Consider the following 14,090-nt stretch of genomic DNA (forward strand, 5'->3'; position numbering starts at 1 on the left):
ACTAGTATCCACGAGGATGAGGGTTCAGTTCCCGGCTTCACTCAGTGGGTCAGGGATCTGGCATTGCTGTGAGCTGTGGTGTAGGTTGCAGACATGGCTTGGATCCCATGTTGCTGTGGCTGTGAAATAAGACTGCAGCTGTGGCTCTGATTGGACCCCTAGCCAGGGAACTTTCACATGCCATGGGTGCGGCCCTAAAAAGCAAAATAAAAATTAAAAAAATATGTAAGTGCTCAAAAAGTGGTAGAACATTCACAAAAGAAAAATTTTAATGACTAAAAAATATTCAAAGGTATGTAAGATAAAAATGAAGTGGTAATTGATATAATTTTTCTGGATGCACATTTACCTATGTGTCAAGAGTGTCAAAAAAAAAAAATTCATGCTCTTGATCCTGGCAATTTTTTCCTAAGAACATACCAGAGGTATAGGAACATATTGATATAATTAGGTGATAGGTACAGCAGTGTCTGCAATAGAATTAAAATAAAACCCTGTCTCTTTTCCCATCAGTCTACCTATGCCCTAGAACTTATACTCTGGCCCAGCTCTCTGGGGCTTTCATTCCTTCCATTATTCTCTCTCTCTGTTATGATCCGTCTCTCTCTAGTGACTACCCCCCATCAGCATACAAATATGTTCAGTTTTTACCAAATTTTTTAATCCTTTTTTGATCCCGCATCTCCATCTACTGCAGCTCCATTCCTCTGCTTCCCTTCAGAGGGAAACGCAAAAGAATGACCTCGACCCACTGCCTTCATGTCATCACCTCCCATTCACTCTTGGATGTGCTCTTGTCAACGGCAGAGGTGACCACCATCTTGCCAAATCCCATGAGCTCTTTAGTGTTCTGACTTGAAGTTAGCGACAGGATTGCATGTGGTTAATCACTCCCTGTTGTCTCTTTCCTTGGCTTCCAGGATGCCGCTTTCCCATTTTCCCCCTTACTTCACTGGCCACTCCTTACCAGACTATTTTCTTGAATCTTCCTTCTCCATCTGCTTTTAAAGACTAGAGCTCCTCAGATTTCAGTCCAGAACAGCTCCTCCATCCACATTTATTTCCTGAGGTGCTCTCATCTAATCTCATGGCTTCTGATGCCGTTTTACAGCCATGACTCCAAAATTTTTGTTTCTGGCTTGCATTTTACCTCTCACGTCTAGACTCAGATGGCCAACCACTCAGTCAATATTAACCCTTGTATATCTCGGGCATCTCACACTTTCCATATCTAAAGCAAAGCTCTGAACCCAATCGCCCCCTTCCACCCCCCGACCCTGCTACCCAGATCTCTCTCTGCCATCCCCATCTCTGCTGCCACCCAGCTGCTCAGTTATTTAAACCAGATGATTGCAAGTCATCCCTGGCCCCGCCAACCTCTACATCCAAAGAGTCGGCAAATCTTGGTGGTGGTACCTCCAAAACGTGTCTTTCTTCCCTCAGCACTGCCCCTGTCACCACCTTAGTCCACATCACCTCCTCCGTTACCAAATCACTAGTCTCCCAAAGAGGCTTTCATCCTTTCCACTTGTTGCCACCCCTACAACCCTTTCTTTAAGCAATGCCGGGATTTTAAAAAATCAGATCATGGCTCTCCATTTCACTTAGAGCAATTTCCAAATTCTTACAGAGAATTGCTACACTGTGTGTGATCCAGCTCCTGCCTAGTCAATTGACTTTATCTCGTTGCACTGGCCTCCACGCTCACTCCAGTCCTGCCCACCCCTCCCTCCCCAACTTTCTGGAACAGATTAAGGTGCATGAGCCCACACAATAGTGCTCTCAACGGCAGTCAACATGAAGACATGCAAAGTAAGCTTTGAAGGACGTGAAGCCAGTTTCCTTTGAAACCTATTAGTTTATTCACCAGCACCCTAAATTTTGCCACTGATCTCAAATTCCACATCAGTTAGGAATTATTTGGGGCTAAAATAACAGTAGCATAAGTAATATAGAGCATTGTGGTTTTGGGGTTTTTTTCCTCCCGTCATATATCATGAAGTCCTGAGGAAGGCTGTCCAAAGTTGATAGGTATCTATACAATGTCTTCTGTGCCTTGAGTGTCTTCTGTTTTTCACGCCTTTGCCTTATATGGGATTTCCATCCTCAAGGTCATCTCCTAGTCTCAGGGTGGCTGTTGCCATTCCAGACATCATGTTGACATTCCAGAAGAGAGGAAGAAAATTGTTGAAATTCCTTTTGAGACTAATAACGTAGTATCTTTGGAAAAGAAAAATATTAAGATAGATTATCTTCCCATGATTTGTCACAAATAATTTCTTGGGAAGAAAAAGAGGGTAAGTTAATTTGAAGATAAAGGAAATACATTCCTTTCTACCACCCTGGACAAAGGAATCTCGAGCTGAGAAAAGGAAGAAATAGAGCTAACATTTTTAGCATCTTTATTGTGTATAGAAACTTCATTTACAATATCTCAAAACACCTTTTTTAGGATAGGAGTTATGGGCCCAACTCCGTCTTCTCAAAATTCATATGTTGAAGCCCTAGCCCTCAGTGCTCAGAATGTGACTGCATTTGGAGAGAGTGTCTTTAAAGAGGTGATTGAGTTGAAATGAGGTCATTGTGGTGAAGCCTAATCCAACATGACTGGTGTCCTTGAAAGAGGAGGAGATTAGGACACAGGCACAGGGGGAGGATCATGAAGACACAGGGAGGAGACGGCCATCTGCAAGCCAAGGAGCAAGGCCACAGAAAAAAACCAGTCCAGCTGATACCTCAACCTTGGACTTCTGGCCTCCAGATCCATGAGAAAATAAGTTTCAGTTGTCTAACCCACCAGGTCTATGGTGCTTTGTTATGACAGCCTGAGCAAAATGATATGTATAATTATGCCTACTTCTCAGAGAAAGACACTGGCGCTCCAAGATGGTAACTTGCCCATGTTCATGAGCCGGGAAGTGGCAGTGCCAAGACCTCGTCCCAAGTCCAGCCTCTGCACCTGTGCTCTTTGCATCGCCAGTGACTCTCTGCCTCTCCCACCTTCACCAGAGATCTTATTTCCCCCAAAGACTCTTCAAATGTTGTCATTAAAAGAAGAAATGCAAAAAAGAACATGCCCATTAGGATGAGGAAAAGAATGTTTCAGGGCTCAACATCTAGAAACCAACGAGGACAAGAGGACAATGCAAATCCTCTGTAACAGAGCATGTTCAGGAATATTTTCAACACTTCAGATCATCTGTCAACCCAGATGGAAGATGATCAACTATTGCCCATTTTACAAAACTGTCATATTTTTGGAATTTTAATCTTTTGCTTTTGACATTCTATATGCAGATTCTGGTGATTTGAGAATCTGTTGATTCCACATGAAATTGGGAGGGCATTATTATTGTTACTTATCCTTAGGTAGCACTCTGCTCTGGTTATTTTGTGCTGAGCTGCCTTGCTGGATTAACAACATTTAGGCATAGTTTATCCTATCAATTGAACATATGAACACATAAAATCCCCCCAAATTATTAATATCATGTATACACACAGGTCGGGCCAAAGAGTGTAATAGCTGGGCTAATGACAATGGCTGATCTGATAAATTCATTTATACTGTCACGTGAATAAAGAATGGGGACTTAAGCATATAACACAGTGTCTGAATTGGAAGCCAAATCTCTATTTTCTGTGGCAATTTGAAGCCATATTTTCCTCTTTACCTACAATTTTAATAAAATGAGCAATGAGAATAAAAAATATTTTTATATGAATAAGAAATAAAAAATACATTAAAGAAAATATCATATGAACCAGGGAAGGGTAACTTGAAAGCCCAGGCATTTTGGGAAATGTTTGCAATATATGCAAATGGATGGGGTTGAAGAAGTCCCCGCCTGCAAGTTAAATGTGTTCCACTCATTACTGGGTGACTGTGTGACTAAGCAGCCTGAACTTAGTGATTTAAACCAACAACATTTATTTTGCTCCTGAATCTGCATTTGAGGTAAAGCTTGGTGGGATCAACTTATCCCTGTTCCACTGGGTATTGGCTGGAGCATCTTCAAGGCTGGAACATGGAATCATCTGAAAGCTCCCTCTCGTGTCCCATGGTACATGCTGGGAGGACTCGTGGCGTCCCAGGGCACCTCTATGGCTGTGTATTCTTGGCACATCCTCTCTCTCTCTCCAGCACTGTGGCTTTAGGGCAGAAAACTTCTTAGAAGTTGGCTCAGGGCTCTCAAGGTGCATGAAAAGATAGAGAAAAACAGGTTGAAGCTATGTTGCCTTTTATGTCCTAGCATCAGAAGTCATGCCATGTCACCTCAACTGTATTCTGTCCATAAAGGCCAGTTCATTTTCAAGGGGAAGGGAACTACTCATCCTTGAGTGATTGTAAGGGCTAGAAAATTTTGGGTGGGGATGGCATGGGCCATTTTTAAAATATGTGACAGAAAAACATACCTAGAAAGAAGAGACTATGATTACTAACAAAGTCAAAATACACTTTCATGGCTGGTGGAACAGGGGCAAGGAGTGGGGTGAGTCAGGAGCAAACAGGTCTGGGAAAATCTCAACTGCACATCTGAAGCAGCTCAGCCTGGGAATCACACCACAGTGTCACCTGGTATGACCTGGAAGACCAGAAAAAAGGGGCCGTTGCCATTGTTTCAGCCATCTATTCAAGAGGGCATCCACCTCACTTAGAAACAAGAGCCATTAGGAGTTCCCAGGTGGCCTAGTGGGTTAAGGATCTGGGGTTGTCACTGCTGTGGTGTGGGTTCGATTCCTGGCCCAGGAACTTCTGTCTGCCTTGGACATGCACGCACAACACACAGAAGTAAGGGCCATTAGTTTCAGTGTGTCAGAGCATGTGTGCACAAGAAATGCTTCTTGGGGGTCAAAACACACCTGCCCGTGGCTTCTTTTCTGATCTCGTTTTCTTCCTGTGCTTCACAGACAGACTAGAGAAAACCTAAACTTTCAGTGTTCCTATTTAGTCTGGGACTGGAATATTTGGACAAGTACCTTCTAAAACTCTGATAAAATCTATCTCCATATCTAATATTAGACATGCAGAGACATCCCCCTGAGGTTGAAAAGGAAGAAAGGAAGGGAGGGAAGATGAAAGCTCGCTGGACATAGCAAAAGATAAGGCTGTTCCAAAGGGCTGTTCTTAGATTCAGAGCTAAGATGAGCCCACCTCCAAGAAACAGGGAAGCACTTAGAAAAACTATGAGACCCGTGGGCAGAGATCCCTAAAGCCATAATATGAGATTATCAGGGACTGCTTTCAGATTTTCAGAGATTAGCAAATTCATGGTGAAGTGGTGGGGCTAGAGATAAACACAGCAAGCCGGACACTGAACTTAATAAATGAGAACTATGAGAAATTTGTCCACTTTTCACAGGAAAAGAATAAAGTTACACATCAAGCCACCCTATAGGCGTCACAGAGGACAGTGTAAAAAGGGGAACAGTAATAATGTCCCTGGAGAAAGACTTGAGGCTTCTAATCAAAAGGATACAAATTATTTGCAGGAAAAAAAATCCACATGTAGGCATATCCTGATGACATGGTAAACACCGAAAGTAAACTTTGAATTTAAAGCCTATGGAAACCCACACATGTATATATATTGGCGTATAAAATGAATTACATTCAAAATGGAAATATATTATCAGAGTTTCCTGGGATGCTAAGTCACAAAAGGTTAGGGAGTCACATAAGGGCTCTGAATCCTGACAAATAAAATAAGGTAACTTGATAATGTGGCTGGTTACAAAATGCATACTCAAAAGTAGACCTCTTTCCTGTTCTGGACAGTAGGGCAGAGAAAATCCAATTCTGAAAAATGCTGGGGAGGTGAGAGGAAAACCAAGGACCCCAGAGCCTTAATATCAACCTGAAGAGAAACCCATGGGGAGATAGAAGGTGGTTGTATCTTGGCTGAAGATTGAGCAGGAACTATTTGAAGATTCTGTTTGCCTCTGTCATAAACCAATGACTGCTGCCATTTTTAAGCTAGTGTATCATTCTGGGACCAATGAACATTCACTCATATCTACTAACAAGGGCAGAGAAAAGGTTTTAGGTGAATGGAAGAGGACAGTTGTGTTGCCAGGGAGTCCCTGTTGTTTCAGCTGGTGTTGTGCTGCATTGCTTAGGGAGCAAAAGGCTGCCCCTTCTGAGTGTGAAAATGGTTCGGTGCCTCCCTGACTCCCTACTCCCCCACACCCCGGACACACTTTTGGATTCACTCCCTCTCACTTCCTGCTGTCAAGAATTTCTGAAGGCTGAGCCACCCTCCCTTATAATGTGTCCATCAAGTCAGCTTGCTTAAGAGCAGTGCTTTGTTAGGAGTTTCTCTGGGCTGCCTCCCTCCCACCAGCTAGGAAGAGACTGAAGAAGATGGATGTGTTTGGCCCCAGGTGGAAGAGAGCAAGGCGGACAACCTTCTCACTCTGGCATTTGCTTGTGAACTTTTCTCACGTCCACAAGAATCATGGAAGCTGCCCCCATGTCCCTGCTGGAAGATTCCCAGGAAGTGGTGCTGGCTGGATCTGGTGCCTCTGTGAGCATTTGGGTCCCCACTGAAGGGTCTCAGGGGCTAGTGAGAGGACACTGAACCCCAAAGTTGGCTGGTCATTCAGGAAATAGCACCGATGCCAGGGCTGGCAGGGAACAGTCTCCCTTTGACCTGTGTCCTGCCACAACCAGTTCTTAGCCAGAGCCAATCAGACCTCTGAGTTGCTCTTCAGATTATCTCAAGGAGAGCGAAGGGGTGCAGGTTGGGAGGGATGGAGGGCAGATGTTCTAAGAATCAACACACTATTTAATCAAAGCTTTTTTTTTTTTTTTTTTTTTTGGCTTTACTTCTTGGGATTGTCATCCAAGAGTATAGCATTTAGGAATACTGAGAAGCCCAAATTGTGCTCTGCCTTCATCCATTTGGCCAGGCACCAGTCGAATTTTCTTAAGCCTCATGTTTGGAATGATGAGGACATTTTTCCATAGGAATAATGTCATCTGTTAGGGTCAGGCGCTAAGGACACTTAACAGTGTGTGTAATTTGTGATGCTTTTTAGTTTGGGGGCTGACTCTTGTAACAAAACCTGCTGGCCACATGGGCCATGACAGCCTGAAAGCAGGACCACTGTGGCCTGGGTTCTAACCCCAACTCGTCTCTCTTTAGCCGTGAGACCCTGGTCCAAATACCTGATCTCACTCGGCCTCAGCATCATCCCTAAAATGAGGATAATAACAGCATCCACCACCCAGGGTGGCTGTGAGGATTAAATGCAGGAACAAGAGTAACAGGGTTAGCACAGTTCCCAAGTCACTGTAAGTTCTTCAAGCATTGTAATACTTTTTATTATTCAGCAAGTATTGGTTGAGCATGGCCAGGCCCCGGACCTGTGCTGGATGCTGGGATATGGGGTGAGGGAAGATGAAAAATCCAGTTCTCTCCCTGGCTCTCAGGCCTCAGGTGCAGGGGTGTCTGGTGGGTCCAGCCGAGTGGATGAGAACACTGAAGGGGTGAAGACCTCTTGCCAGGCCAGTCTGGGACACCTCCATGCCCTGGACTGACTCCCCATCACTCTGCTTTCTACGCAGGGCTTCAGGCTGCATCGACCCATCTCCCTGTTGCTTCCTCGAGCCCTGTCTCTCCTTCCCAGGTGACAGCCAAGTTAAACCGAGCTTCCTGCTTCCCCTTGCTCCCCCGTCTCTGGCAGGTACTCCTTGGGGGTGTTTTCTGCTCCCTAACAATGGCAAGGACACACTCCCAGGCTCACAAATGTCTCTCCTCATTGCTCTCACCCCTGCCGAACTGCCATGAGGATCTGCCATAGGGCCCAGGCAAACGTAGTGGTCAGCAGTTTCCTGGTGATTCTGATAATCCTGCAGATCCTAGTAGGATGAGTGGGACCCCCAGCTCCCTGAGACTGCTGGTCCTTGCGGTCCAAGGGCATCGCTTACCTTCTGGGCAGAGTGTGAAGCCTCGGGGCATGGTGGGGGAGGAAGACCCCAGCTGTGATGGGCCCGCTCCCATCCAGTGCCTTGATCACAGCCACTAGGGAGAGGGGACAGCAGGACAGGTGGCAGGACCCCTTTAAGCAGAAGGTGGGATAGGGTGGAGAGGGCGAACGAGGAGGAAATCCTACAGTTGATGGAGAATTCCTTCAGTCACAGAGCTGACCTAGCCATTTTCAAGACTCTAAGGGACCTTGGGCCTCTCAGGGATGCCTGTGGAGCAAGTCACATAGACAGAGATGGCCTATGTATTGGAAACTGCCTTAAAATATTTTTCAGCTAAAGGCTTTGGCTTTTTTTTTTTTTTTTTTTAAAGTCCCAGGACCCGGACCCTCTTGGCAGATTCAGAGGAGATAAGTTACTGCTGGAGGGTGAGCTCTGTTCACTGGTCTCTCTACTTGCTGACTGTGCAGCTGGCCCTCCCTGAGCTGGGATGTGGGTCTTGCCCTGGGGACAGCCAGGGCCCCCTCACCCTCCCAGCAGCTGTGCCAGAGAGGCAGCGGGAGTCTGGAAAAGACAGATCTCTGGACCTCGAAGCTGATCCAAGCTACGTTATTATGAAAAGTTATTAACTGATATTCAGTTACAGGATCACGGGCTAAACAAAGAATGAGGCCCAGCGCAGCCGAAAACCATATGGGCTTGAAGGCCATGCACACCTGCAAGAGACCGGGCAGGCCTGCTTAGAAACCGTCATCAATTCTAGGAAAACCATAAAGTTCCGACTTGCTTCATGGCACTTGCTAATTAGCTGCACACTGCGTTTTCTCCACTTCTTTATAAAGTCCTGTGCCCCCCCTCCCACCCCGTCCATCTCCCACGGCCCAGAACACCTGGGGAGGAGGTGTTCCCCGACTCCCAGCCCTCAGACCGCAAAAGACATTGTAAACAGGAAGATAGCATTTACCTCTGGATCCAAAGCAAAAACAGAGAGGAAACTCTGAGGAAGTTATCACGAGAAACTAATTCCAGAGGGAAAAGCACAGTGCTTTCCTGTAACAGCAAGAGGCTGGAAGCCATTCACATTGATTAAGTGCAGGAAAGTGGCTACGTCAATTATGTACATTATATTCACGCAATGGGATGAGCAAGCAAAGACTAGAAAGATAAACATAAATGCTATGTGATGACATGGAGAAAGGCTTACCATATGATGTGCAAGGGGAATAAATGGATGCAAAATGTCTCTCTGCTGTAATTATGCCAGTGACGTTGTATATTCACGTGGCTCTGAGCAAAAGAGAGTGAGGAAAATCTGCAAACAGCTTGACTGTTCTTGGGGCGATGGGATCATGAATGGTTTTCCTTGCCTTTTACTTAGAATTTTATCAGTGCTTTTGTAATGTTTGCCTAATGCACACTTGAAAATGCAAGGAAAGAGAAAATAAAAACAATGAACGTTGGTTTAAAAAACGGGGAAGAAAACCAGAGCTTGTGGTATTTGAGCCAAACTTACACTGAAGGTTACCAGAAGGCAGCCCCGTGAAGCACCTTGGTGAAGAAGAGTTCATTGTCACTTCTAGTCACTCATCCCTCTAAGAAAGAAGAAGAAAAATGATGAGTGTCTTGGAAGGGAGTAGAGGTTTCCACCAGCTTCTTCTCAGCTGGTAAAGATGCCCAAGTCCCTGGTTGGCAGTTCCCAGGGAGAGGTTCTGCCTGGGTTTACTCCCCTGAACCTGCGTGACGTGATCTTGTCAACCAAAAGCAGAATGAGACCCCAGTGCCTGGGTATGAATGTGCCCCCAGAGCTGCTGGGAGAACACAGGGGGAGATTTGTGAAGAATTCCCAGAAAGCAGCCCTCAGTCCCCTCCCAGCCTGCACCCCACCCCCCAGCTCCTGTTCTGGGGCGTCTCCCCAGTGCTTTACCAGAAGGCTTGGTCCCCAGCCACCTGGCTCCTGAAAGGGCCGAGTTGGCTGTGCCCAGGCCCCAGCCCACACTGTGCTTTGCAAAAGGAATTACCTTATAGAAGCTCAGAACTTGACTCTTGGTCACACACACATTTCTACTGCCTTTGGATACATATGCATTCGGAATCAGGGGCCAGTCACCTCTACTAAACTTGAGGATTGAAGAAACACAGCTTGTGTTTAATATTCAAGAGATGCACCACAGCGGGGAAACTCATCTCAGGCTGGATTGCCATTCTTTATCGCTCTAGGGGTGAGCATAGGACGCAGAGGAAATGTTTGTGCATTCGGAGGAGGAGGACAGAGTCTGTGGGAAGGGTCAAGGGAAAGCATCCCCCCCGTGTGCTTCAGAGGATGAGACAAACTTACAAAATATCTCATCTTCCAGTCCCAGAAGGGAGGCGACTGCACCGCGGTGTCTTCTCCAGTTAAGGGAAACACGTGAATGTCCGAGAAACAGTCTGGAACAATCAGGGTTATAATTCCTGGCTGCAGCAAACGGAAGGGAGAGAGCAGAAGGAGCCCCGCAAGAGTAATTAGGCAATCGGTGGACCCAGCACAGAACCTGATAATACAACGGAAATGTTTTAGGGCCACGCCACGGGGAGCACAACTTCGATACCTAAGAAGTATTCGGACTTTGCCCCTCTGAAGCGGCAACTGAAAGCTAGTAAATTACACCTATGATTCTCACACAGCTCTTTCCAGGCGAATTGACTGCTTGCTGCTTCCTCCCTGCCCTGCATTTTGTAACTTGCATGTCTCCCCGAGAGGAATTGGCCTCTTGGTGCTTCAGGGATGCCTTGGAGACAGGGAAAATAGTTTTACCGGTTGCTGCATTGTGGTGACTCGTCTGGGGGCAGTTAATGCTCCCCGGAGAAATGAATCTGAGAGATGAAAGTCTTTCTTTCTTAAGCCCTACAAGATTCTCTGCTTTCAAGCATCTTTGGTGTTGTCAAAACCTCTCCCTTGCTCTCTTGTCAAGACATTTATCTTTGTGTTTCAGCAGACAGATGGAAGATACGATGTGTGTGGGGATTTCTATTGGAAGTGGGTCCAAAGGAGGAAATCCTGCATCCCCAGAATACATTGTTCTCTCCTGCCTGGTGGTCAGAGCTTCCCAAACTCCTGTATTTGCAGCTGAACATCATGAGGGGAATAAAAAGAAGAAAACTAGAAAAATTACATGTAAAACACAATAGATTTTATTCATTTATCCTCTGAGCCTTAGTCTTGGCAACATCAAGCCACACAAAAGAAACAGACCACATAGTCCCTGACCTTAGGCTGTCACAGAGTGCTGGCATTTGGAAAACACTCCTACCCTTCAGCTGAAATGCATGCCTTGCCCCTAATTCCAAACACCCAACCTCTGCCTTTTCTCTCAAGGTCAACGCCCCATCCTCCATGAAGCTTTCCCTGATCTTCCAGCCCCACGGGTAGGAGAGATGTCACAGTGCCCTGCGTGAAAGCACAGACTCTGAGGTCCTGTGGTCACATTTTTGGCATCTGTGCAACCATGGGCAAGTCGCTCAACCTCTCTGTGCCTCAGTCTCCTCCCCTATAAAATGAGGATACAAACAGCATCTGCTTCATCGTTTTAGTAATTAAATGTGTCAATACATGCGAAGCTCTTCCAAGAGTGCCTCACATACAGTAGTCACTTAATAAGTATGAGAGTATTACCCTCTTATTACCATTTTTGTTTTTCACAGGATTATCATGATATTCTTTAGTAGGATACCCATTTTTGTGAGGGTTTTGTGAGTTTTTTTGGAGGGGGGTTTGCTGCCTTGGATTCTTCTTATTTGAACCATCTCTTCTGTCCTCTAAGGAAAGATTTGGGGTCCTTTTTTTTTTCCTTCATTCCTTAAAGCCACCTAGTAGCAAAGAAGGGTTGGCTATTAAGTGAATGAATAATAAAAGACAGAAACACAAGAGCAAAATCACTGCACTGGGCCAAGCTATGAGGCTTCCTGCCTCCTGGGGTCCTAGGAAAATAAAGGGAAACATCATGGAAAAGGGAGAAAAAAGAAACATCATGGAGGGTTAAGTACTGAGCAGAGTGTGTAAGGGCATGAAATAAAGACAGGAGAAAAGAACCCAGGAAAGCCCAGGTGGGGAAAGGAGGGGGTCACACAGTCAGGCGTGTGTGCGCGTGTGCGCGCGTGCGTGCGTATGCGTGCGTGTGTGTGTGTGTGTGTGTGTGTGTGTGAGAGAGAATGTATGTGTGTGTGTGAGTGAGAGTGTGTGTGTGTGTGTGTAGTATGTACTCTTTCCTGATACTCATATAAGATATATGTGCTGAACTTAACTATGTGCTAAACCCCATGCTAGAGATAGGATGGGGTGTTGGGGCAATGGTGTGGAAAAAATTGGACAAAACTTGGAGTTCCCATCATGGCTCAGTGGTTAATGAATCCGACTAGGAACCATGAGGTTGCGGGTTTGATCCCTGGCCTCGCTCAGTGGGTTAAGGATCCGGCGTTGCCGTGAGTTGTGGTGTAGGTCACAGATGCGGCTCGGGTTCCACGTTGCTGTGGCTGTGGCGTAGGCCGGCAGCTACAGCTCTGATTAGACCCCAGCCTGGGAACCTCCATATGCTGCGGGTACGGCCCTAGAAAAGACAAAAAGACAAAAAAAAAAAAAAAAAAAAAAAAAGAAAGAAAAGAAAAGAAAAAGGACAAAACTCTTAACCTCAGGGAGCATTGTGATTTTGGGGAAAAAATTCTCCTTCAGTATCCAAGCAACCAGTACCTATCACCCCAGGTACTGCCCTCCACCCTGCCCAGTTCCCTCCAAAGCGGCTCTCCCTCTGCCAAGGGCAGAGGAGGACAAACTCAGAGCCCCTGCACTGCCCACCAGTGCCCCCGGGGTGATGCCCCCTGCCTCCCTCCACCTGTGCCTTCTCCCACCTCAGCCCTCTGGGAGCCACTCTCCAGCCCTGAGCTCCCTGTCCCATTCTGCCCCGGAGGCGGTGCAGCTTCCCAGTGGGCCCCCTCATCTGCCCTTCCCTCCCGGGCTGTAGTAAGAATGAGCATTTCCAGGTAGGGGCTCTTGCTCACTCTCCCTCTGTGCCCCTGTACTCTGGACCACTCATGAAGCTAGGACTGGGGAACAGCAGCCCAGGTGTGTATGCCCATCTGCAACACTTGAATGGCCTGGACATCCAGGGTATGAGAACGGATGAGAATCCCATGGATCCTCTGGCTGCGCTTGAAGGGATGGGGAAACTTTGCCCCAAGTGTGCCACCCTGGCATAAAGCCTATTTTGAGCTGAAGGCAATTGAGAAGAAAGAGACACAAGAGAAATTCTCCGGCCTCCCCCTCTCTACAAGGAAAGGCAGGACAATTCTTAATCCCCATAGACAATTCCAGGCCCTTAGCAATCCAGAAGGATACCAACACCGGAGGCAGCTACAGAACAAACCTCCTGAAAAGCAACCCTTATCTTCCATTTCCTCTTATATCTACCTTCCCAGAGTCTGTTGCCCCTAGAGACCTAAAGCCTTCTTTCTTTGTCTTGTGATTCTCTACAGATTGATTGTTCTTTTGTTAAGATGCTATCTAAGCCCAAGTTCTAACCAGCCCTGTGAGCTACTCACCATTGAGGTTTCCCATGGGGATGCTCAGAGGCACACATTAATTAACTTCTGATTGTTTTTCTCCTGTTAATCTGTCCTTTGTTGGTCTCATTTGCAAAGCCCCTGCCAATGAACCTAAGAGGAGAAGAGGAAAAAAAAACAATCTTCTTTATTCTCCTAGAAGCCTCTCAATTTAGAAATGTGGAAAAGGAAACGTGGGGGCTACAGGACCTGCTGCACACCACGCAACACATTTGCTGCAAAGCTAAAGCTGGCGGCCAGGCTCATTCCATGTCTTCATCCTATGGGACATGTCACTTCCAAATTCAGATGCTGTTTTCTTCCTCTCTCTGATCTCATTTCCCTTATTGAAATTATATTGGCTTTTAACAAGTAAAATGTCAAAAGCACTTAGAAACTCTGTTGACCACGATGCACAGGAAGAAATAAATTCTTATCATGACCCAGTGTACATTCATCTGTGGAGCCAAACCAAAGTGTCCATGATATAGTCCTTACACTCACTAATGGGGATGCACACTACTATTTCCTATTGTTTGAAAATGCTGGTTGGGTCCAACACTGAATTCATGGCAGACACCTTGAAAAA

General features: G+C 46.1%; 2 long non-coding RNA genes across 5 annotated transcripts in view; one reads left to right on the top strand and one right to left on the bottom strand.

Annotated features, from left to right (window-relative positions):
- LOC102160872 overlaps positions 1-14,090 on the top strand; it is a 148,914-nt gene that overhangs the window by 89,385 nt on the left and 45,439 nt on the right. The gene's annotated exons all lie outside the window — the stretch shown is intronic.
- Positions 1,709-12,288, bottom strand: LOC102161047. Of its 3 annotated transcripts, none has more exons than XR_002341745.1 (3): positions 9,949-12,288; positions 9,444-9,522; positions 1,709-2,220 (listed from the first exon to the last, which is right to left on the bottom strand). It is a non-coding gene; the product is annotated as an uncharacterized LOC102161047 (long non-coding RNA). The 3 variants fall into 3 exon arrangements; XR_002341744.1 differs by lacking the exon at positions 1,709-2,220 and adding an exon at positions 2,229-4,191; XR_002341743.1 differs by lacking the exon at positions 1,709-2,220 and having other exon boundaries at positions 8,281-9,522.

Source organism: Sus scrofa, chromosome 2 (assembly GCF_000003025.6).
Source record: "Sus scrofa isolate TJ Tabasco breed Duroc chromosome 2, Sscrofa11.1, whole genome shotgun sequence".
In the NCBI taxonomy this organism is placed as follows: domain Eukaryota; kingdom Metazoa; phylum Chordata; class Mammalia; order Artiodactyla; family Suidae; genus Sus; species Sus scrofa.